We start from the raw sequence: 25,828 nt of genomic DNA, 5'->3' as shown, positions 1-25,828 counted from the left end.
AATCCCATTGCAAATGATCTGTTCATCTTCTCTTCAGTGTTGATATTTCTGTTAATATACCCAGTGGCATATACAGATGATTTAATTTATTCAGTTCTCTAACATAGAACTCTCTCATACTTTCCTTTCCCCTCTTGTAACTGGATCCATTCAAAAATCGTTTTGCAATCTTAATTGTTTTGCCTGGCCCCAGTATTTGTTCAAGATCAGGTTTTCAAAGGTTTTAAAATCACAAAATTTTTTAGCATTTTGGTTGGCCCATGTTTGAGCTCCTCATTCCAACTGCCTCTTAACATATTTAATTTTTGCCTGCTCACTCATTCCTGTCACAAGGTTATCCTTACACGCAGCTAAAAAGTCAACTGCATGGTATTTATTCTCCCCACTAAAAGGTTTTGATTGAAATCCACGCCCCCATATGATATCCCAACAACAAATTTCCATTCCCTGCTGCTACGGTATTAACTGTTTCCCTCAATACATTTATTTCCCCTTCTAATTCCTTCTTATTATCAGTAATCCCCTTATGGCAATCCAGCACTCCTATCTTAAAGGATTCAATGTCAGCCTCTGTTTGTTTCTGAAATATTGTGTATTTCTGTTCCTGTGCCTGAATCTGCCCCACAAGATTACTTTTGCTCAGTGTCCACCTTGGCTAATAGTTCTTTTTCAACCTCATCAACTCTCTCAGTAATTCCCTCAACAGATTTAACTCTGTTTTCGGCTTTATCTGTAAGTTGAGTGAATTTGAGATCTAGCTGATGAAATTTTTCACTCACTGTTTTTATTTTATCATTAAGCTCAATTCCATATCTCCTATTTTTGAATCCATTTCTCCAACTATTTCCGTTTTTATACTCCTTATTTTTGAATATGTTTCTCCAACTATTTCAGTTTTTATATTCCCTATTTTTGAATATATTTCTCCTAATTTACTACTAAGTGTTACAAAAATTGCATTCAGGTCACTTCCTCGTATACAACCTATTTCTTTTGGCATGCTAGGGCTACTACAGTTACTCCTAACATCCACTGATTCACCTTCACTTTGAGATTCATGCGTCTCATCGGTCATAGCTAATGAAAGAGCACAATTTTACAATGTAGCTGCTGGCTGTACTTATCTTTTATATCCTCATGTGACACGAATGCAGCCAGTGACGGCAGCACAGCTATGCAATGAAACGTGGTCGGCATTGTGGACATGCAGTAAACTCGATTGGGAGCGAGAAGACATGGCGTGGGCCCCTGGCAGCATGTAGACCTGTTGGTCGGTGGCATGGACAATGGCATTGATCCTCAGCAGCACATGGATACAGCTTTGTCGACTGCTTTACCCACAGCAACACATGGATATGGCATGGACGACAGTTTTACTCGCAGCAACATGTGTACGCAGCACGGAATATTGCGTGTGTTTGGTGCCCGTGGTAGCGCATGGTCGACTCACCAGGCTGTGTAAATGACTGCATCACAATTGTGGTGGCCTTATATTGGTGTAACCAAGGGGCAGCGTGTACATTGTACAAAACAAACATGCTGCTACTGCTAATGCGCCGATATAGCTCAGAGTCCCAACACTGACTGTTGAAAAGCTTAATATCAGGTGGACACCTAATCCCAAAATGTTATGGAATAGAATGAAAACAAAAAAAGTCATATCCCAGATGAGCCCTCAATTGCAACTGTACTTGGGCTCATTCACTACCTATTTTACACACGTCTCATCTGCAGAGGGGGTAGAGACTGAACAGTTGCATGTGCACCCCTAATACTGAGTCATATATTGGCTAGCCCTCTCACAAATAAATCCAATCTGGATACATAATAATCGGTGATGAAACTTCCTGGCAGATTAAAACTGTGTGCCGGACCGAGACTCGAACTTTGCCTTTCGCGGGCAGGTGCTCTACCGACTGAGCTACCCAAGCACGACTCACGACCCCTCCTCACAGCTTTACTTCTGCCTGTACCTCATCTCCTACCTTCCAAACTTAACAGAAGCTCTCCTGCGAACCTTGCAGAACTAGCGTCCTGAAAGAAAGAATATTGCGGAGACATGGCTTAGCCACAGCCGGGGGTATGTTTCCAGAATGAGATTTTCACTCTGCAGCGGAGTGTGTGCTGATATGAAACTTCCTGGCAGATTAAAACTGTATGCCGGACCAAGACCCGAACTCGGGACCTTTGCCTTTCGCGGGCAAGTGCTCTACCGACTACTGCAGAGTGAAAATCTCATTCTGCAAACATCCCCCAGGCTGTGGATAAGCCATGTCTCTGCAATATCCTTCCTTTCAGGAGTGCTAGTTCTGCAAGGTTCACAGGAGAGCTACTGTCAAGTTTGGAAGGTAGGAGACGAGGTACTCGCAGAAGTAAAGCTGTGAGGAGGGGGCGTGAGTCGTGCTTGGGTAGCTCAGTCGGTAGAACACTTGCCTACAAAAGGCAAAGGTCCTGTGTTTGAGTCTCGGTCTGGCACATAGTTTTAATCTGCCAGGAAGTTTCATATCAGCGCACACTCCGCTGCAGAGTGAAAATCTCATTCTGGAAACATCCCCCAGGCTGTGGCTAAGCCATGTCTCCCAATATCCTTTCTTTCAGGAGTGCTAGTTCTGCAAGGTTTGCAGGAGAGCTTCTGTTAAGTTTGGAAGGTAGGAGATGAGGTACTGGCAGAAGTAAAGCTGTGAGGAAGGGGCGTGAGTCGTGCTCGGGTAGCTCAGTCGGTAGAGCACTTGCCCGCGACAGGCAAAGGTCTCGGGTTCGAGTCTCGGTCCGACACACAGTTTTAATCTGCCAGGAAGTTTGATATCAGCGCACACTCCACTGAAGAGTGAAAATCTCATTCCGGAAACATCCCCCAGGCTGTGGCTAAGCCATGTCTCCGCAATATCCTTTCTTTCAGGAGTGTTAGTTCTGCAAGGTTCGCAGGAGAGCTTCTGTTAAGTTTGGAAGGTAGGAGATGAGGTACTGGCAGAAGTAAAGCTGTGAGGAGGGGGCGTGAGTTGTGCTTGGGTAGCTCAGTTGGCAGAGAACATGCCTGCGAAAGGAAAGGTCCCGAGTTCGAGTCTCGGTCTGGGACACAGTTTTAATCTGCCAGGAAGTTTCATATCAGCGCACACCCCGCTGCAGAGTGAAAATCTCATTCTGGAAACATCCCCCAGGCTGTGGCTAAGCCATGTCTCTGCAATATCTTTTCTTTCAGGAGTGCTAGTTCTGCAAGGTTCGCAGGAGAGCTTCTGTTAAGTGTGGAAGGTAGGAGACGAGGTACTGGCAGAAGTAAAGCTGTGAGGAGGGGGCGTGAGTCGTGCTCAGGTAGCTCAGTCGGTAGAGCACTTGCCCGCGACAGGCAAAGGTCTCGGGTTCGAATCTCGGTCCGACACACAGAACGTTTTAATCTGCCAGGAAGTTTCATATCAGCGCACACTCCGCTGCAGAGTGAAAATCTCATTCTGGAAACAACCCCCAGGCTGTGGCTAAGCCATGTCTCCGCAATATCCTTTCTTTCAGGAGTGCTAGTTCTGCAAGGTTCGCAGGAGAGCTTCTGTTAAGTTTGGAAGGTAGGAGATGCGGTACTGGCAGAAGTAAAGCTGTGAGGAGGGGGCGTGAGTCGTGCTTGGGTAGCTCAGTTAGTAGAGCACTTGCCCACGAAAGGCATAGGTCCCGAGTTCGAGTCTCGGTCCAGCACAGTTTTAATCTGCCAGGAAGTTTCATATCAGCGCACACCCCGCTGCAGAGTGAAAATCTCATTCTAGAAACATCCCCCAGGCTGTGGCTAAGCCATGTCTCTGCAATATCCTTTCTTTCAGGAGTGCTAGTTCTGCAAGGTTCGCAGGAGAGCTTCTGTTAAGTGTGGAAGGTAGGAGACGAGGTACTGGCAAAAGTAAAGCTGTGAGGAGGGGGTGTGAGTCATGCTTGGGTAGCTCGTTCGGTAGAGCATTTGCCCGCGAAAGGCAAAAGTCGCGAGTTCGAGTCTCGGTCCAGCACACAGTTTCAATCTGCCAGGAAGTTTGATATCAGCGCACACTCCACTGAAGAGTGAAAATCTCATCCTGGAATAATCCGTGATGTTCATACACATGGTTTATTGACTCGCACCTACTCACTTTCACATTGTTCCTTCACAGTTTATTGACAGACACTGGTGTTCATGCTTACACTCACGGCAGTTTGTCACTCCACACTTAACACAACAACGGACAACGATGAAAAGACCACATTTTCACACTCATATCCCCAGTCCTGAGTCAGGTCGCGTGACACTACCTTAATGAAAATAATTCCTAGACATGGCCGCAATTCGTTTACCATTCTTTATGAAATTTAAATACTTAAACCTGAATACACTATATAATTATACACACATTTATCACCACATAATTTTATAATTCAATGTGATAACAAAAAAATGCTATGCAACGGAACTACGAACGCTCATCAAACCACAAAAAACGTATTTTCATATCCATTTTGCTTTACACTAAGTTCACTCTGCATTTAATACATAATTCTATTCTTAAACACGGTAAATTAAAATCAGTTCTAATTTATGACATGCTATCAGATTTACATAATTAGGAATAACTCCTTGTTTTAGCACAGTTTCACTCCTCTCCCTTCACTTAATGACAGCTATGCATGAAATATGAGACAGACAAATACTTGTCTGGCATTACAGAGATCGAAACTGAATGGTGTCGTCATAATAAAATAATGACTTACTTTGCAGTTGTTCTATACATCTTTATAACTTAATTCTACTATGAAACATTTTGATTGAAGAACACCAGCTCAACATATTATTTCTGCTACTGTGCTTTGAATTTAATTTACAAACTACTTGGAAGAGTTTGTTTTCATATGACTTCTATTTCAATGATTAGGTATCCAGCAAATCCAAGGACTCACACTACAAGCACACCCTACATTATTTACTTAAGTGCAAAGTTATGTACAGTAGTTATATGCAATTATGTAACCAAGTAATTTAAACCATCTGAATCTGCTGAATGCTGCCTTCTTTTTATCAGGGGAAGATGAGTCTATACTTGTCTTTCTGCTTTTCACATCCCATCCATTTTTCCAAAGCTGATATATCCATTGCCAGCAAAGCTGCTTTATGGCCATATTATCCCTCGTTACCTTGCACTAACTAGTTCCAGGCAGTTTTCGGAGAAGTACAAGTTTATATGTCAACTAGCTCCGCAGATGATGAAGTGATTGAAATAATGTACAATGAGAGAAAAGAAATTATTCATGTATATGAAAATTTAATTGTGATGGGTGACTGAAACTGATAGTAGGAAAAGTAAGAGAAGAATAAAGAATGGGGAACGTAGATTGGGTGAAAGGAATGAAGGAGAATGTTGCTCACAGAATTTTGCAAACAACATAATTTTTTCATCGTTAACACTTTGTTTAAGAACTTATGTAAGAAAGTTGTACATATGTTAGAGACCTGGAGACATTGTAGGATTTGATGATTATATAATGGTAAGGCAGAGATTTTTTAACCAGATTTTAAATTGGAAGACACTTCCAGGGGCAGATATGGTCTCTGCTCATAATTTATTGGTTACGAACTGCAGAAGAAATCTGAAGAAGTTGCCCAGTGTTAGAAAATAAAAATGATAGGACCTGCAAAAATGGAAGACCTGGAGATCGTTGAGAGTTTCAGATGGAGCATTGGACAACATTTGATGGAAACAAACCAAAGGAATACAACAGAACATGAGTGGGTAGCTTTGAGAGTAAAATAGTGAACACATTGGCAGAACAAATAGATGAAAGATATGGGCTGGCAGAAATCCCTTTATAACACAGGAAATATTAAATTTAACTGCAAAAACAAGAAAATATAGGAATTCAGCAAATGATGCAGGTGAAACATCGAAACATGAAACGGACAGAAAATGCAAAATGCTTATACAGGAATCGATAAAGGACAGATGCAAGCTGCAGAAGTATTCTTGACGGTAAAGTAAATTTAAAGAGACCTTTGCAGAAAAGAGAAGTTGCTGCGTAAAAATCAGGAGCTTGGATGGCAAGAAAGTACTAAGATAAGACGAGAAATTTGAAAGTTGGGATGAATATACGGGGTGTATCAAAAAGAATCATCTGATTTGGCACTTCTATATTTCTGAAACTAATAAACATATACAATAAATTTTGTTTTTTTGATTAATGGGAAACAGAAAAAGTGCTTTTTTATACGTTTTTAAAGGTGTTCAGTGTGTCTCCCTTGAGATGCATGGCATATGTCAATGTGGTATTCAGATTGTTCCTACACTGCAGTGAACATGTCTTGAGTTACAGCTTGCAATACCTCAATTCATTCAATGTTGTTGGTAACAAAGGCACATAAACAAAGTCTTTTATAAACCCCCACAAGAAATAATCACCTAAAGTTCTATTCTGGGAGTAGCATGGAAAACGCGTTGTATGAACACGTAATAACGCCCAACCGGATAACTAAACTGGTGATGACATTAACCAGAGGATAAGTTTTGACACTGGCAGGAATAGTTACAGAATTAGTCATACGATTGTTTGTTAGAATGAGAAATGAGAAGAAACGGGGACTCTCACAAATTATGGGAGAATATGATTATTCAAAATTTATTTAAAAATTTAGTACTACTACTTTTCGATCTCGTGCTTCAGAAGCTAGAGAGTATGAATGAAAGGTGAAACCATTTCCTAACACAAAATTTTTGCTTGCATTAGGCCTAATAGGCATTTGATATTGGTACTTCGTGAATTATATTCCGTTATGTTATAAAAATGACCATTTGTGCCAAAACAGTCTTGTTTATTTGGTGTGTGTAACAACTGCTGCAACATTGGGCAGGCCTATTTCATTTTATATAGCAGTGACAAAATACACGTAATCAGATCGAGAAACCACACCAGTCTTGGGTACAATTTGTATTAACAGCTTTTCTAATAATAGACAAAGACATTTCATTTTTTCATGTAGCAAAACGTTAACGAACTTCGATGAGGTAGTAGATTCATTTCCAGAAAGGAAAGTATGCCATATAAAGCTGTGTCAAGATTAAAGAGGAAAGAAGCTAGGACTTAACGATTGAAGAAACGTGTACTGTCTTGCTTGTCTCTCATCTTTACTCATTTATGTATGCTATATTTAATTTTATGTCACACAAATCAGCAAGTTATTAGCTAATAGGCAATAAAGACTGCAAATTTTCTGAAGTGTTCTTGTTCTGCTGGTTACAAATAATCCCGACCAGTATTAATTCTGAGATTTTTTTAAAGAGGAGCAGGATGTCAATAAAGAGGGGCAGGATGTCCAACTGGCCAACTGGGAGCAGGAGAGGCACCACAGGACATTTTAATTTCCACTGGCGTGAATATAGTTTGATGGCACACATTCCATTACAACATATTACATGTTTGAATTCCACAGAGCGAAATGCAAGAGACGTGCGATGGAAGAATGCTGTGTGGAGAGGCATGGCACTGCACTTTGACCCACTTAAGACCAAATAACATGTCTTATGTTCCCTCAAATATATATGTTTTATGTATCAGACTCTTCAGAAAGATGTGTACTACAAAATGAAGATATTTTTGAAAAGCCGATTTTTAAATTTTTGGTGTCGTACCTCCAATACTCAAGGGAGGGGGGAGCGCCACTATCTAATATTGCCCCGGTTTGGAAATATCCTAGATCTGGACCTGATTTCCAGAGCAGTCTGAGTTGTAGTGGGAGGTGGTAGACTCCACATGACCCATGTTTACATTAAGTGATTTTGCTGTTTCCTCTTTGTTTATTGCTCTCACTTCAAATGAAAACAAAATGGATTTCTGTGGCCAGGAGCTATCAAGTGAACTAAAATACATTCACATAATTATGGAAGGCTAAAATATGTAATTAGTTTCAGATTTTATTTTGTTTCCACCTTTCTGACAATCAAACATTAATTGCCTTGCAGAAGAATGAAGTTATTGTCAGTTTGTTAAAGAAATTTGGCTTGTACTAATTTTATCTGCTGAGGCAGTCAATTTATTTGAAACTAAGTGTTTAATTCCACACTATGGGCTAGTTTCAACTGTTCACTGCATTTAAAGTTCACGTTTTCATCTTCTAGCACATATGGCATTATGCCTTAATAAAGAACCAAACGTGAGATAATATAGTACAGGTACTCCAAGAAAATTTACATCTGAATCTGGATATACGAATGTGCACTTTAAGCCGAATGGTGCATTTTAGTATAATTCACAAAATTCCCATGCTCTTGGAGTGTCCTCTAATGTCTTGTTTCTTTTATGACATAATGTAAGATCTTTTAATGTTTCACATCTACGAACGACACCTGTTATTTGGCGTGCTCTGGCAACTGCGTAAACGATTCTATTTCTAACAGGTTGCGGGAAAATATTGCGAATGGTTGTTTGGAAAGTGTTAATTTCAAAGTAAATTTCCTTTTACGCAAGATGAACTCTGTGCGTGCAAATGTCTGATGAATTTCTTGAATCTCAGAGCATTTGACTCTCATTCAAAAATCAAATCTTTGAGGGCGACCATTTAGAATATTTTTGATCCCAGAATATCAGACATTTATGTCATTGTTAAAAAATTTACTGGCACATTTTTGTGATGTATCTTTAAAGTGTAACACGTGCAAAAATAGTCATTATGTGTTAAAGCTTAGCTTCTCTTGCAGCTTATTAATCTTAGTGACCAATATTAAATGTAAAAGCTTTTCTTTTCTTGTAGAAACACTATGTATATATGTATATTAATTTAAACCATTACCTTTTCCTATTTGTGTGTTCGCGCTACTTTACAGTGATGTTGCTATTGGCTGACTACATCACAGTGTCCTATGATCTGAATATCCGTTGTCATCGGCTGGCGAGATCACTTGACATGAGCTACACCTGGCTTACAAAAGCACATCGCAACCTCAATTTCAATCCTTCGGGAAGTAATATGCAGTGTTTGGTGGAATTCGAATCTATACTTTCGTAATACAAAAATATGCAGTGTACATGTTGCTGCACATCAAAACATCTTCCTAAAACGTGTTTTTTTTTCCCCTGAGTGCCGTTTTTTAAAGAGCCAGGAAATTCTACGCCGGTGTATAAAACCACAACCATTTAAAGGATTGATAAATTTTACAGTTTTGAGGAAAAGTATACTGTTACTTAACATGGATAAATGTATTTTCATCTGGGAGAAAGTATACTTTTAACCGGGAAATCCGGGATTTTTTTTTCACTGTTCACATATACACCCTGAAGAATGTAACCAATATGAATTCCAAAGATGGCAGGTGTTGATAGGTGTGAATGCTATTGAATCTTCAGTTTAATATGGCATGGCTGTAAAATACTGATACAAATTACTTACAGAAAGGTAGGTAAATTTGTAGTAGATGATCAAGGGTGAGATCAGACCCTACAACTTATCCCATAAAAAGCAATTATTCAGATAGGTAAAGGAGAGAAAAATTTAGTAGTGCTTGGTGACTATTTGCACAGAGCACAAGTTAATTATTGCCAATACCTGGTTTAAGAACCATGAAAGAACATTGCACACATGGAAGAGACTGAGACACCAGAACGTTTCATATTGATTGTATGATGGTTAGACAGAGATTTAGGAACCAGATTTTAAATTGTAAGACATTTTGAGGGGCACATATGGACTCTGACCACAATTTATTGTGTATGAACTGTAAATTAAAACTGAAGAAAATGCAAAACCGTAGGGAATTAAGGAGGTAGGAACTGGATAAGTTGAAACAAGAGGTTGTTGAGTGTTTCAGAGGGCACAATAGGCAATGATTGAAAATGGTTTGGAAGATGAAATAGTGAAGGTGGCAGAGGATCAAAAAGGTAAAAACACAAGACCAAGTAGAAATCCTTACATAAAACAGGATATACCCAGTTTAATTGATCAAATGGAAAAAAATATAAAAATGCAGTAAATGAAGAAGGTGAAAGGGAATACAAACATCTAAGAAACCTGACCGACAGGAAATGCAAAATTACTCAGGAGAATGGCTAGAGGACAAATGTAACAGTTTTGAAGTATTTTGACTAATGGAAAGATAGATACCATTTACAGGAAAATTGAAGTGCCCTTTGGAGAAAATAGAAGCAGCTGTATGAACATCAAGAACTCAAATGGAAAACTAGTCCTAAGCAAAGAAGGGAAAGCTGGAAGGTGGAAGGTGACAGGAGTATATTGGGAGGGGGGGGGGGGGGGGTGTCTGTGCAAGGAAGATGAATTTGTAGGCAGTGTTATAGAAACAGAAGAGGATGTAAGTCAAGGTGTTATGAGAGATAGGATTCTGTGAAAAGATGTTGAAAGAGTACTGAATGACCTAATTTGAAACACAGTGCCAGGAGTAGAAGACATCCTGTCAGAACTACTGACAGCCTTAGAAGCACCACCTATAACAAGGCTCTTCCATTTAATGTAGAAGATGTATGAGACAGGCGAAATACTCTCAGAGTTTAAGAAGAATATAATAGTTCCAAACCCAAAGAAAGCAGGTGCTGACAGGTGTGAATATTACTGAGCAATCAGCTTAATAAGTCATGGCTGCATAATAGTAACTCAATTCTTTACAGAAGAGTGGAACAACTGGTAGAAGCCAACCTCAGGGAAGATCAGTTTGGATTCTAGAGAAATGTAGGAACATGTGAGTCATTACTGACCCTATGACTTCTCTTAGAAGATAGGAAGGGGAAAGGCAAACCTATATTTATAGCATTTGTAGACATACAAGAGGAGGCCACGACGTTTGGAACCCGGATTTACTGCAAACTTCGTACACTCGTAGTACTCCGTAAGGACAACAAAATGTGTAAGCACTAGCACATATTTCTCAAGCGTTATTGAGAAAATCACAAGATAGTTTTGGTCGTCAAATATATACCTGTGCATGGTCATGTTTACCATGAAATGGTGGCAGCCGAGTGGTTTGCGTTCAAGCCCCGTAATCACTGGATCCAGTCCTGTTCGTCAGTTTTTTTTTTTTTTTTTTTTTTTTTTATTTCTAACACAGTCATTTTTTTTTACTATTTATATTACAGTTGATGTAATGGGAAAAATACGTGTAATCAGATGAACTTTTATTAAATTTACAATGTTGTTTGGCAATCTACAAATTTTTATTATCACAAATAATGCAATATTCATAACTATCGACTAGTAAATGACCTCTTTTTTTTATTATTTTATGTATATAAATATATATTACAAAGAATAATTGTTTTACAAGGTCAGACGTACAAGCTTTGCTGACATACATTTTGTATACTACTGCATAAAAGTGTCTACAATGTCCAAATGTTGACAAATAGTGGCTAATTAGAAAATTAATTAAGTAAGGAAATGAATAAAATTGAAAATGTCCAAATGAAAAAGACATGAAGACATCCCTGATAGTACAAATACAAAAGAAACATGCTCCTCTAGCAATGAAATGAAATTAATGTCATGGGCGACACCTGATCACCATCCGATATTCGATAGAGCAATAGAGCCATCTGTCAACCCGTTCTCCAGACATTGGCACAAGACTGGGTCATCTTCTCGAAGATAACTAAGATTCTGTTAAGTGTGATTGATGTCTGTCTTGGCATACTTCATCCACCTCATCTCTCAGCCATCACACCCTATCTGGCCGGCGGGTTGGTAAATGTCGGTCACAGGTAATTAATGAAGTCTCGCCTATATTTCTTATGCTGTTGCAGTTTCGCATGTCCATCCAGCAGAAAATGCTAAAAATCCATTTTGCCCTTTTCCAATTAATTGCAGACATAGCCCACAACCATTCCCCATACTCATGTCACTGCACTGGTTTTTTGGACTGGAAAATAAGATTCTTGTGGGGAAGAAAGGGTGTCTGATGAAAATGTGCGAGGAGCAGAGCATAATTGGAAGTCAATATCTGTCATGCCAAGTGCCACACCGGAGCTGTCCCACTACATGCTAAACAATGTTAATCAGTGTCCTCTGCTGCACAGCTTAAACATAGTGCAGCGTCTGCCAAATAAAGCGCATGCTGCCGTTGACTCATTGTGAACTTCCTATTTACCACCACATACCGTGTTGAGCATACCGACATTGGGAGGTAAATGTTCCATATAACGTGCCATATCTGTCGCCAGTTCTTGTCCAGGGTATTGCTTGGGCACCAGCGCAGTAAGAGTTGGTACACATCTCATGTCATTGGTAGTCAGTAGTCGTGTTGTTGGGAAGGCTTCTCTGACACAGCTAAGCTCCAAAAACAAAGACCTGAAATGTGACATCTTCTGTGAAATATGGTGCACATTGACTGGGGGCACCATTGAAGTGGGCACCAGTGCATCGGCCAACGCACCCGAGATACTGTGAAATTGGTCGCGCCACTGTCGAAAAATCATACTGACAAATAACGCTCGTGCCTTTTCATATGCGTTTACCAGGCCAAGTCCACCCTCTCCAGGTGGTAGCATAAGCGTTGTGTATTGGATCTGGAACAGGTGCCCCACACTCACGTAAGTTCCAAAAGTTGCTTGTATCCGTGTTGTCATTGTGTGCATTAAAGGCAGGACATGCGCTACGTGAGTCTCGATGTTAGGTACACATTAATGTAGGTCACCCTCTGAATCATATCCAATGCTCTTAATTTCTGTAACAGCACCATTATCCGCATCAGCTTCAATATGCGTCAGTAGTTATCTGCTGCTTCTGCTGCACATCCATGTGGAATGTAATACCTAATCATTTTATGGTATTAACTAACATGAGCGGGCCTTCCTTCCCCAGTTGTAATCCTCAACTGACATTCATGCAGTATGACTTCTGTAGGTTAAGCTCGCTTCCTCTGCCATCCCATATTGCTGTATCCATGCCAATGCCGTACGTACTTCGTCGCCTGTCCGTGCCATCAGCATCACATCGTCAGCATAAGCACGGCAATGAAAGGTCAGTTGTGGCAACAGCACTCCCTCCAGCCGTCTTCGGAGACCATGTAGGCAGGGTTACAATGCCATCGCATACAAAAATATCGAAATTGGCAACCTTGGTGAACTGACCGTCAAATGACAATGTAGTCAGTGCCTCACTCATTCACTGAGACCTTTGATCGCACGCTGTGTAAGTCGCATGATCACTAGAATGAAGGCCTGTGGGATTTCCAATCTGACCATCACTGTATGTAAAAAGATATGATCCACCCTGTCGCATGCATGATCGAAGTCAATAGAGACTAGTGCCCCATACAGTTGGCATGCCACTGCTAATGCAATGATATCTCAGTAATCTCCAAGCGCCTTATGTACATTACTCTTACATCTGAGGCTTGTGAAAATCTTATAGTCACACTTCAGGAGAGTTAGTGGTCTATAATCTTCTGGCCTTCTTCCACCACATGGTTTGGGTATTGGGATGATACCCTCCGTGAATTTGACAGGTATCCCAGTCTGCAGTAACAGGAGTTCGTTATACATCTGAATCCTTGTCTGTCCCATGAGGTATGCGAAGGAGCGGTAAAATTCAGTTGGGAAACCATCCTGTCCTGGGGATTTGTTTGGAGCTATCCTGGCAATTGTGTCTGTCAGCTCATCCTCCGTTATCACTGTGATGAAACTCTCTGCATCCAGTGGTGGTCCTCGTCTGGCTTTTCAGAGATGACATCATGTAGTGTCTCGTGGTTCACTTGTACGGTTCCTTATAACTGGTGGATGTAGTTGGTAAACACCTGCGCCATATCACATTGGATGACAACTTACTGGCCAGTTTCAGGGGTTTGTTCCTTGATCAATGTCCTTCGCCATTGTTGGCGTTCACATACTACATGGTGCATTGAGGGGGCTTTGGCAGCAACTGTGCCCACGAATCTCACCCAGACCATTATGCCTTTGTAATGGTACTTGAATTATGTAACCATTGCGGCACCTCACGTCAACCTCTTGATACCAGCAATATTCTACTGCGTTTCTGTAAAGTAGTTAACATATTTCTGAAACAACATTCAGATTTGATTTCATTAATGTAGACGTACTTTGATACATCGATATGTTTATATTGCAATGATATTATTCTTATGAGTATTCTTTCTTTTGTCACTATGATCTTTGACGTACTTGTAACTCTGACTTTTGGGTGCGTAAGCAGTTATTAGGGAGTCAAGTCTTATCATCATGTTGAAAAGACGCAAATTGTAGTCAGTTTATCAAATGTGAACTTTAACAGTGAGGAAGATATTTTCGAGTATGTTTTATATTGTGAAGTGATGTTTTGTGAGTTACGTGATATTGCAACAAAAGTAATAAAAAAGAAGTGCAACTTAAATTCGGAATGCTGATTACTATTTTACATCATCATTCTCCTAACTTGCAAAAGTTTAGTGTTCAAGAATGTTTTATGAAACACATCTATAAAACTTTTAAATATCGCAGAATAACACCTAGGCCTCTTTGCATCCGAGCTTGGAATCATCACCACCTAGATTTTTGATGATTGAGCCATGAGTTCACAACAAGACCAGTGCGGGAAACACGAAAAGATGAGTGCCTAGTTTATCCATTATTTCAAGAAATGACATTATTAACTGTGCTCTAATGATACCTGTCACATAATATAACTTTGTTGTTGCCCGAAAATGCAATATTTATCAGCGTGAGCAACACTACAATTGTTGTGACTTGGCTAGACAGCCAAGCCACTAGGAGAGGAAGCCGAAAGGCACGCGTTTAAGCTCACGCAGGCTGGCGTGAGGCCTGGAACAGGTAAGGGAATTTATAGTAGCAAAGAACGTAAGTGACTACTGGAATTCATAATTGGTGAACATCGGTCTGACAGTACATGTATCACAAGATAAATAGCAAATGATAATGGCGCCATGCTAGGTCGTAGCAAATGACGTAGCTGAAGGCTATGCTAACTATCGTCACGGTTAATGAGAGCGTAATTTGTCAGTGAAACATCACTAGCAAAGTCGGCTGTACAACTGGGGCGAGTGCTAGGAAGATTCTCTAGACCTGCCGTGTGGCGGCGCTCGGTCTGCAATCACTGATAGTGGCGACACGCGGGTCCGGCGTATACTAGCAGACCACGGCCGATTTAAAGGCTACCACTTAGCAAGTGTGGTGTCTGACGGTGACACCACAACAATCATAATTAATTTCTGACCTTTGTTGTGGTAGGGTTGTTGGACCTTCCATTCTTAGTCTTGTCATCAGTAATAACTTGGCTTTTATCCTGCGCATGACCGTGTGCCTTTCCGGCAATGGTTGTTGGGTCATCAGTTCCCTCAGAGCTGTCAAATAAAAATCAACTGTTGTGTCATTCCACTGCGATTTGTCCTGCCCACATCGTATCAGCATTCTCCGTAACATTGGTTTTGCGCATTTGATCGACCACTGGAGAATTGAGGTGTGTGCTTGTTAGGGGCAAACGTAGGTGTCCCAGACCATCTCAATCGACCAGCGACATGCAGCGTCACGTAAAAGTGCACTGTTCATTTTTCAGTGACCCTTACTCCACCATATCTTCTGCCGCGTTAGTGAAATCTTACAGACATACGCCATATGATCCGTACAAGCCGCTGGACAGATTTCTGCATCCAGTATCGCCTTCCGCAGAGCGCGCATCACATACAATCTATCAAGTCTACTTGCCGAGTGTCCCGTTACATATGTGTAACCTGTTCTGTCGCCAAGCTGCAGTTCCCAGGTATCCAGAAGTGCCATTTCAGTAATCAAAGTGTGCAATTCCATGCATGGCACATAATGAGGTACTTGGTCCTCTTGGTTGATGACACAATTAAAGTCTCCGCCCACTACATAACTGTCACAGCGTTTGGTGAACAACGGTGCTATCTCTTCAGTGTAAAAGGTCACCCTTTCTCTTCTTTTTCTGGAACCAGACATTGATGAAACGAACGCCATCAACAGTGATCGCTATTCCACGTGCCGAAGGAAGAGACATGACTTCCTCCATTCCTATACCTTCCCTGGTGAGGACTGCCACACCACATCCACTATCATTGTGCACTGTTTATCGTTGCAATGTGGTAATCCTGGCATGTGTTCATCAGTTATAGGGGGTTGTCATCAAGCGATGGTGTTGAAAACTGTCGGCTATCAGAAACCCCATCACTCCTCACTACACCAAGTTGTTCAACATTCCCCGGCCCCTCCCGGTTCTTGGCTGGGAATATCCTCAATTGCCATGTCCGTATCTTCATCCTGCTCCTGTTGGTCCATTCCTTTCGCCCAGTCCCCCAGCATATATCTGGAACTTGCCAAAGGATGGTAGGCAGCAGTGTCACCACTCTAATGATGGACAATTGTCATCTCCACTTCTGCCTTCCAGACACCAGAAGGAGAATTCAAGTTATCGTTGTTGTGCAGTTCCTGTACTGTCATCTCGGTATCTGTTGAATCCACTGGTCGCAAGTCAATACTGTCGTCGTCCACTGACCCCTCAGGACTATGGCTAACATCAGCAGAAGTCAGTCGGCACTTCTTTCTTCTCTTTGGCAAATGCCGTTTCCATTGCCTTGCTTCTGCATTGGTTGTTTGGATTGCGTATCCTCCGGTTCGGGCGTGGTCTATCACGCTGGAAGCACTGGCAGCCACCAGGTTGAGTCTGCAGCGACCGTCAGCTGCATCTCTTGTATGGGGTCCTGTATGTGCTGTGGTGGAACTGGTGGTCGGAGTTCCAATCCTTGGTGTCCATGTTCTCTATAGTGCGCAGCTGCTGGTGCCCATCGGAAATCTCCCTCACTTCTTCTCTCAAGGCCTCCACAAAGGTCAATGGTAATGCAGTCATGTGTTGTGGTGCCTGAACGTCATCCTGCGGGGTTTGCACTAAACATTGCTGGAGGCATTTTGAGTGGACATGACCTCCTTTCCCACACGCCGAGCATAGATTATGATCGCTCGACAACCCCCTGTGTACAAATAAGAGGAGACGTGCTTTCACAGTTCTTTCCGTATTTCTCTCACCCCATTTAGAACAGGGTATGTGGTAAAACTCGTCCTTTTTTCTGCTACATGGGATAGAACTGTACTGTATGGTCGAAAGGCGTTGATCAAACGTTCAGACGGGACCTCAAACGGAAGTTCGAAGACCCGTATGGTGCATATCCCCATTCCCATGTGGTCGACTGTAACTGCACCAACATTCCCGTCAGCATGACAGAAACAATAACCATTAGGTGATAGTTGTAGAAGTCTTCCACAAGCCACCACATCAATAAGCTTGACATATACAATACTTGAAACAATTGATAAATGGATTCCCACCATTTCCTGTGGATTGGTTTTAACCTCTTCTCTTAAAAAACGATCAATCTCATGTGCCATTGGTCATGTATAGTTGTCCGCAAAACTGAACTTCAAAATTGTTTTTCTGTACGAGTGTGCCATCTCGTTCTAGACTCAAAACACCACAAATGCGAATGTGTTCTGGCATAAACAAAAAGGTATGTGCACTGCAGCTGGGATGGCGGGCAACACGGTCTCCACTATGTCACTGCTGAAGGCAGACTGTCACTCGGCTGCAGCCGCTTCATGTTAAAAATGACCGCACACAGGTATATATTTGATGACCGAAATTATTTTTGTGATTTTCTCAATAACACTTCAGAAGTATGCACTACTGCTTACACATTTTGTTGTCCTCATTGAGTACTAAGAGTGTACGAAGTTTGCAGCAGATCAGCATTCCAAACGTCATGGCCTCCCCTTGTTAAGGAATGCTTTTGACAGTGTTGATTGCAGTTGTGTCTTTGAAATTCTGAAGGTAGCAGGGGTAAAATTCAGAGAGAAAAATGCTATTTACAACTTGTACAGAAAGCAGATGGCAGTTGTAAGATTTGAGGGGCATGAAAAGGAAGCAGTGGTTGAGAAGGGAGTGAGACAATGTTGCAGCCTATTCACTATGTTATTCAGTATGTACATTGTGCAAGCAGTAAAGGAAACAAAAGAACAAATTTGGAGTAGGGATTGAAGTCTAGGGAGAAGAAATAATAACGTTGAGATATTTCTGATGAGGTTTTCTGATGAAATGGTAATTCTGTCAGAGAGAGAGAGCATATGACTTGGGAGAGCAGTTGAATGAAATGGACAGTGTCTTGAAAGGAAGATATAAGATGAACAACAGAAACAAAACAAGTATAATGCAATTTAGATGAATAAAATCGGGTGATACTGAGGGAATTAGATAAGAAACGAAGACACAAAGAAATAGATGAATTTTGCTATTTGGGCAGTGAAATAACTAATGCTGGTCAAAGTAGAGAGGATATAAAATGGAGACTGGCAGGGGCAAGAAAATATTCCTGAAGAATAGAAATTTGTTAAAATCAAATATTGATTTAAGTGCCAGGATGTCTTTTCTGGAAGTATTTGCCTGGAATGTAGTGATGTATTGAAGTGAAACATGGATGATGAACAATTTAAAGAAGAAGTGATTGGAAGCTGTAATTCTTTAGGCTTTTCTGGCAAGGCGTTGTCATGTTGATTACTCAGGTTGCTGTCAGTTATTTTCATCTTTCCAGCACAAAATCATCATTAGTTTTTTCATATATAGATATATCCCACAATTTTTAGTTAATCTAATCAGTGTTTGGTGAACTGCACAGTGTAAAGAGTTCTTCTCTGTATATAATACAGTTTGACAAAGCAAAATTCAAGTTGATAGCATAAAACCCATCCTATTACACCAGACAAAATGTAGATTTGTGTCCATGAATGACATATCAGAATCAAGAGTTATCCTACACCAAATCATAGAAAAGCACAAGTTTAAAGCATATACAAGAAAATGAACAGGAAAATTCCCTCTAATCTGTTAATTGAGACCAGAGTAGTGCGTACAACCATTCAGAATTCATCCACACATAGGAAATGCGATTACAGCAAATGACTGTAAGGCCACAAAACAAGTTATATTTGAAGAAATTCATTTACATTCTAACATACAATGAAAGATACTGTTTCAATACAAAGTCCAAAACCATGGCATCACAACAGAAAAACAGTTCAAATGGCTATAGTAAGCAAAACTACATGAAACTAGAACTGAGCATGAGACACCTCAAACCAAATTGAAAACGTTCAAGGCCTATGTTTGTGACGATCAGAACAACCTGAAAATCCAAACTGCCAGGTACTAATCTGTAAGAAAATTCATAATCAATTAGTTCAAATATCAAACTCCGTAAGAAGTAAGTGTGCAAATATGTGAATCAGTACGATGTGGAACTTCACGTTTCAGACAAACATCACTTGCTACCAAAAGAAAAACAGAAGTTATTACTAGGAGCTCAGTGGTACAGTAAAGCAACAACAGCAATTGTAATTCATGTCAAATATGGGAAAATCTTCCAAATATGTAATATTATTCATGTTCATGCTGTAATAAAACGTGGTGAAAATGTTTTTGTGGTGAAGTTTGGGATTAGTGTCGTAGTTTAACACAAGAAAAACAATGTTTGTCACTATCCAATTATTTCATACCACATTTTAATAGGAATGGTTATTTGAAGATAAGTGCATATGTTATCACTTAAATGATTCAATAAGAAAAGCAATGTAAGTATTCAATAATATCCTAAACAGGCAGTTGAGGAAACACAATGACAAAACTGTATATACCACTGACATCATGACACTGATATGAGAATGTATCCAGACAAAAGTAGTTCAACATATGTGAAGTGAAAGATTCTGTGATAAACTCCAACATGGAGACTAAACTGTAACACAAAATATGTTGATCAGTTCGTCACATACAGAAAATATAAATATTTAAGATAACATAAAAATACCACATGACAATGTTCAGCATCAAAGCATAAAGCACATATACGATGAATGCTAACAACCAATATAGAAAACATGACACAAAGCAGATACGGAATCAAATATAGATAAAGGTATAATAACAGTACAAAGCAGTGTAATACACCTGACATACTGAAACATAGCTTACGGTAAACTCCAAGTGTGACTAGTATGTCAAAGAAAAGGTTGATCTCCTATCTGACTGATGCCTTTCTCAGATTAATCAGCCAACACATGTATTTCATCAAGACTGTAGCCATCTGTAAACATGCAGCCAAAATCCACTAAAAAGGCTATTGTCACCCTATGACAACAGCAAGCAAAACACTTCTGACCCATATTAATCAAAAGCTTTCAAAGGCAGCACCAGATTCACTGCAAAGCAATGGGATTTATTATAGTCAAGATAATGTAGGTAATAAGTAAATCATTTAAATCCATAGAATATATGTCGTGTAAACTTCATATAGAAGGCTAAATGTATGCAATGTAAACTATGTCAACTGATGCTAAAAATCTCCACAATAATCATTTTGAATATTCAATCATGTGTGTACGAGGTATTTCAGATTCAAGTGACATTGAATAATTGTAGAAATGATAAAGATGTGAAATAATACCAAATGTTTCACAAGTGACCATGATTATGCTGAGATAAGATACTATTATCAAATCAGTGAAGCATTTCATCCACCAAAAAGGGATTTAGACATATGGCTAGAAAATAAGTGTAAATGGTGTAAATAAGGAATGTGGTACTGAATTATAAAGATGTTGAAGCAGGTACTACATTAGCTGGGGACCTTGTGCATTCCAGACACATGGTATACACTGACTGTACCCCCCTGATGGTTGATCAAATAGAAACATATGGCTTCAGCCGTGTGATGTTTCTTAGACCAAATAGCTCACATGACTTTGGATAAATTAACCTAAATGCATTTTGATGAGGTGTCTCTAAGATCTGGAATGGTCCAACGTATATATAGAAAAACTTTTTTGTTTATTTGTTAACTGATACTGAGTTTTCATAAATTTTAGTCAACACAAGGTCTCCTACATTAAACAGTGTAACTTAAAGATTTTTGTCATCCTTCTTCTTCCTCGTACCATGATAAGCCTCCATATTTTTCTTCACCACCTCTTCCCTCTCTTCAACAGTTAACTCTGTATCAGTTGGAAACTCAATCAGTTCAGCTTGTAAGATAGCAGGTTTCTAATTAAAATGAATTTCATATGGTGTGAATCCAGCTGTAGTATGTTGGAAACTATTTACAATGCCTTCAAATTAATTTATATAAGTGTACCAATTCGTATGATCCTTAGAACACTAAGTTCTGTGCAACTTACCAATTTCCCTCATTTATTTCACCATAGGATTGCATGATTGAGAATAAACAGATATTAAAATGTGCTTAATGTTCTCATTTTTAATAAATTCCTTCCATGTATGAGATGTGAACGGACTTCCATTATCTGACAGTAAAGCATGTGGTTTGCCAACATTCCTAAAATAATCATTTATAAAACACTAAATAATTTCTTAGTTGTAGCTTTTTTAAAGGGTACAGCTCACCAGTTTTGAAAAAGGTCGACAATAACAAACAAATATGTCTAGCCTTCTTTAGTGTGGGGATGTTGACCAAATAGGTGAATTACCACCAGTTATGACTTACCTTGTGGAATTATGATCTGCATGAATCCCGTCTTCTTCTCATTAGTAAATTAATCAGTAGGTAACAGACACACCACTTACCTGTCTACCTTTGTCCAATTATGAACTCCCTTCCAGTTGCTTATAGTTATTTCAATATATGGACTACCAAGTATTTTATGCTTATTACTTCCATCCTCTTCAGTCAATAAATCATCTTCAGTATCCCTACAATATAAATCAGCATTTACTTGACCCTCACCTCCTAACTTAGGATGTAAAGTACTTAAAGGCTGCTTACGACTAGTGTGTGTGTGTATGTGTGTGTGTGTGTGTGTGTGTGTGTAACCGTAACTGTAACTGTGTTTAATACTATCACAGGAATCACCTTTTCCTACAGACTCCTCATTCTCTTCCAATACTTTCAGTATCTTATCACTAATTAGCTTATCTTGATCCTCCTTACTGTAGCAACTATGTAATATCTCACTGACCTCAGTGTGTATCAACTGATTTTCATGTACCTGTTTCTCTGATTCCAAATCATCATATCCTACCATTCTATTACTCATATCATTGTCTAGTACTTCCACATAAACTATAATTGATCATAAAATACAACATCAGCATCAACAGTATCAAAATACTCATTAGCAACATCATCTGCACCTACATGAACCTCAACTTCAACTACACATCTCCACATCACAATCACTATCACAAGTACCAGATCTTGTGCCAGCAGGCACATAATCATAATTTAACTTGGGTATATGATCCTTACTTTCCTCCACATCATTTTCAGACAATATTGAAAATTCATTGTCACAAAATAAGCTAACTAAACCATACTCATCAGCATCAGCATAAATATTACTATTACTAAACACGCAGCTCTCATCAAATAAGTTGGTCAAATCAAGTGTACCAAGATTAAATTTATTTTCTACTTTACTATTATCTTCACTCATTTCCATCAACATGAAGTCCCAAAATGCTGTAACACAATCAACTGTGTTTATCTGTTAATCATTGTGTCTATTGTGGTGTCTGTGGCCTGAATTCTGCCTTCCGCTCCTGCTTCTACCCTGATTTCTGTAACTGTTCTTCCTCTCAAACTGACAGTCTCACAATGAGGTGGTTACGTGTTTTTCTGATTGTTATTTTGATAGGATCTGTTACCATTTCTCCTTTGATTACCTAAGCCCTGCTCTTTCATATTATTTTTATTACTCTGGTTGTGATAGTTTTTAACAAAATTATTATTACTTCTATTACCAACATCACTGTTGTTGTTGTTGTTGTTGTTGTTGTGTTGTGATGTCTCCCCATTCTGAAAAATGTTCTCCCAAGCATGATCTAACTTATCTACGTATTTCAGAAATTCCTCAATAGTGTCATCTGGTCTGTAAACAAGACTCCACTGAACATGGCTAGGTAAACACCACTTCAGTATGGTAATTTGGGTTAATTCATCAAGTGGTTTATCTAAGTGTGCTGAAGTCCTAAGCTGCTCCTCACAAAATTCATGCATTCTCATACCTTCTTTGTGAAATCTACTTCCATTCAAAAATTCTGATTGTATTCTGGCCTGCCTACTATCTGACCAAAATCTGTTTTAAAATAATTTTTTGAACTCCACAAACATCATTTCTGGTTTAACATGCTGGTTCACCCAGGATAAAACTTCTCCATCTAAAAATTACTTGGCAAATTTCACTTTCATTTGTTCTTACATGCCTGTTGCAAAGCTGTCTGCCCTGGTGCTGGTACTATTGACAGGGTGTAGTTTAAAATCACCCAGAAAAATTTTCATAATAATGTTACTGCAATTGTTTGAAACATGTTTTCCCACTATATATAATGTTAAACATATTACTCTCTAGTTTTTCAACTTTAGAGTTGATTGTTTGAAGATTATTTGTTACTTCATTCACTTTGCTGTTTAACTAAGAAATTTGTTCCGAAACAACTATAAAATTTAATTTTAGTTTCTCATCCATAAAATTATTTTCGGTTACAATACAAGTCTGTGTATTATGCAACTCTGATTTTTGTCTGTAGAGCTCATCAACACAATTGTTACCTAATAATTGTTACTCTAAAACAGCAAAACTCTTCAAATAATCCACTTCAGATTCTACATTGCCTGCTCTTTCATTTACACTGTTTATTTGTCTGTGTGCCTTATTAACATCTTCCCTAATTGCTTCCAGTTTCTTGTTCATTTTTTTGAGAATATTGTCTATTTTTCTGAAATTGTTTTCAGCATCATACCTATTTTTATTATTTTTCTCCGACAGTTTACAATCTAGTAACTTAGACAATTGTTTCAATAGGTTTTCCAGTTGTTAAAATCCTTGGAAAGATGAAATGATACTACTTGCTGATTCATAGTGGCTTTGAATATTTAGATTTAGTGTTGATGCATGTAGCCGCCAACCAGATCTTGTTGTGATTCCACCTTGGTCACGTACAGAAAATATATTGCTTCTACTCATTTTAACTAATTTTGCACAACTTGACAAACACTTCTGAATAACACCTTTCCTGTAATATTTGCAAAATATGTTACATGCAGTTATTTTTGCCTGATATGTTAGCATGCAATTTCACTTCATATCTGTTAATTGTTTTACTACTCTGTTACGTGGATAATATATTTGGTACTCATCTGACAATCCATGCTGCTGGCTGTTGGTATTGGTCCATTGATTCACACATCCACCTTTTCCATACAGGTTGTTTTTATTCACACCCCAATAATTTTATATGGCACAGGATATTGTAAACAACTTAATAACCATTAGCATACAATGCAATTTTATACACATCCCAGCTCCTTTCACCACGTTGTAATAAAATTTGGTGAAAATGTTTTTGCGAAGTTTGGAATGTGTATCGCAGTTCAACAGAAGGAAAACAGTGTTCAGTAGACCACATTCTGCAACACATTACCAGCATCAAAAAAATATCCTTCACCAATTTTATACGTATCTTGTGTAACCCAAGGTGCTGCTTCTTGATGCTGCCGTAGGTTCAATTTGATGTTCCAGAATCAAGAATTTTATTCACCATAGATCATTTTACAATGATATTGCCTTTGACTTTCCAGATGTGCTAGTACATACAGAATAATATGATAAACTATTGTCAGTACATTATAGAATACAAACTATTGTCAGTACATTATAGAATACATTTTAAGCATGGCAGTGTATCAAATTACACCAGGATAGCTTCTAAAAGTTAATGCAATAAGCTATACTATAATCTAATATAATATAGTATTGTATTGTATTGTTTATTGTATACACTATGTAATTACACATGATTAACCACAGAACACAATAATATGTTCAACTACAGACAACTTTCAAATGCTAATATCCTCCTCAGGTATCTCAAAGAATTCTTTAATCTCATAGAATGGATGATCTGACAGCCAGCTGTACCTCTTTTTTTTTAAAAAAAAAGTTTATTGAATATTTTGAGTGGGTTTACTTTGTGTGAATTTCCCATTCTTGCTAATCTGTGGCGCAGTATGTCAAAATTACCCTTAGCCCTGGTGTTCTGTTCATTTATTTCTTTTCTGGCAATAAATTCTGAAATATTATTTTCAGTATAGAATACAGACACATAGACGTATAAATTCATAATTGTGAGTATTCTGAGTGTGGAATAAAGAGGATGACAGTGCTCCCTATGGTCTCTTTTACATATTATGCGTAAGACTTTTTTTTTTTTTTGTAATTTCAAGATGTTTTTGATGTGAGGGGAGTGCCCCCATATAATTAGACCATATGAAATATGTGACTGGAATAGCCCAAAGTATGTCACCCTAAGGTACTCCAAGCTCACTACCTCCCTTAGTTTCAAGATAAGGTGTGCCACCTGAGATATTTTTTCACATTCGTGATCGACATGTTGCTCCCAGTAGATTTTTGAGTCACTGTGAATACCTAAGAGTTTTACCGACTTACTGCCTACTTCATTTGATATTCCCATTGAAAGTTGTTGGGTTTTATCAGGGTTGCACAGGAGCTTATTGGCTGCAAACCAGTCCAGGGCCTTAACAAGTGTTTCTTTTGTTAGGTTATTCAGATCTGAAATGTTCTGATGTGTGGTAAGTAGTGTTGTATCATCAGCATAACACATGATGGGGTGGGCTATGTTTTTAGGTAAATCATTAATAGCTATAATGAAGAAGAAGGCTCCAAGTGTAGACCCTTGTGATACACCTGTGCTGATTTCCATTATGGAAAAATTTACATTTCTGACTTAAACAAATTGTTTTCAGTTACTTAAATAAGAATTTATCACAGCTAAAGTGCTCCCTGTCACCCCATAAAG

The sequence above is a fragment of the Schistocerca piceifrons genome, chromosome 4 (genome assembly GCF_021461385.2).
Source record: "Schistocerca piceifrons isolate TAMUIC-IGC-003096 chromosome 4, iqSchPice1.1, whole genome shotgun sequence".
In the NCBI taxonomy this organism is placed as follows: domain Eukaryota; kingdom Metazoa; phylum Arthropoda; class Insecta; order Orthoptera; family Acrididae; genus Schistocerca; species Schistocerca piceifrons.
Note: the sequence above shows the minus strand (reverse complement) of the source record.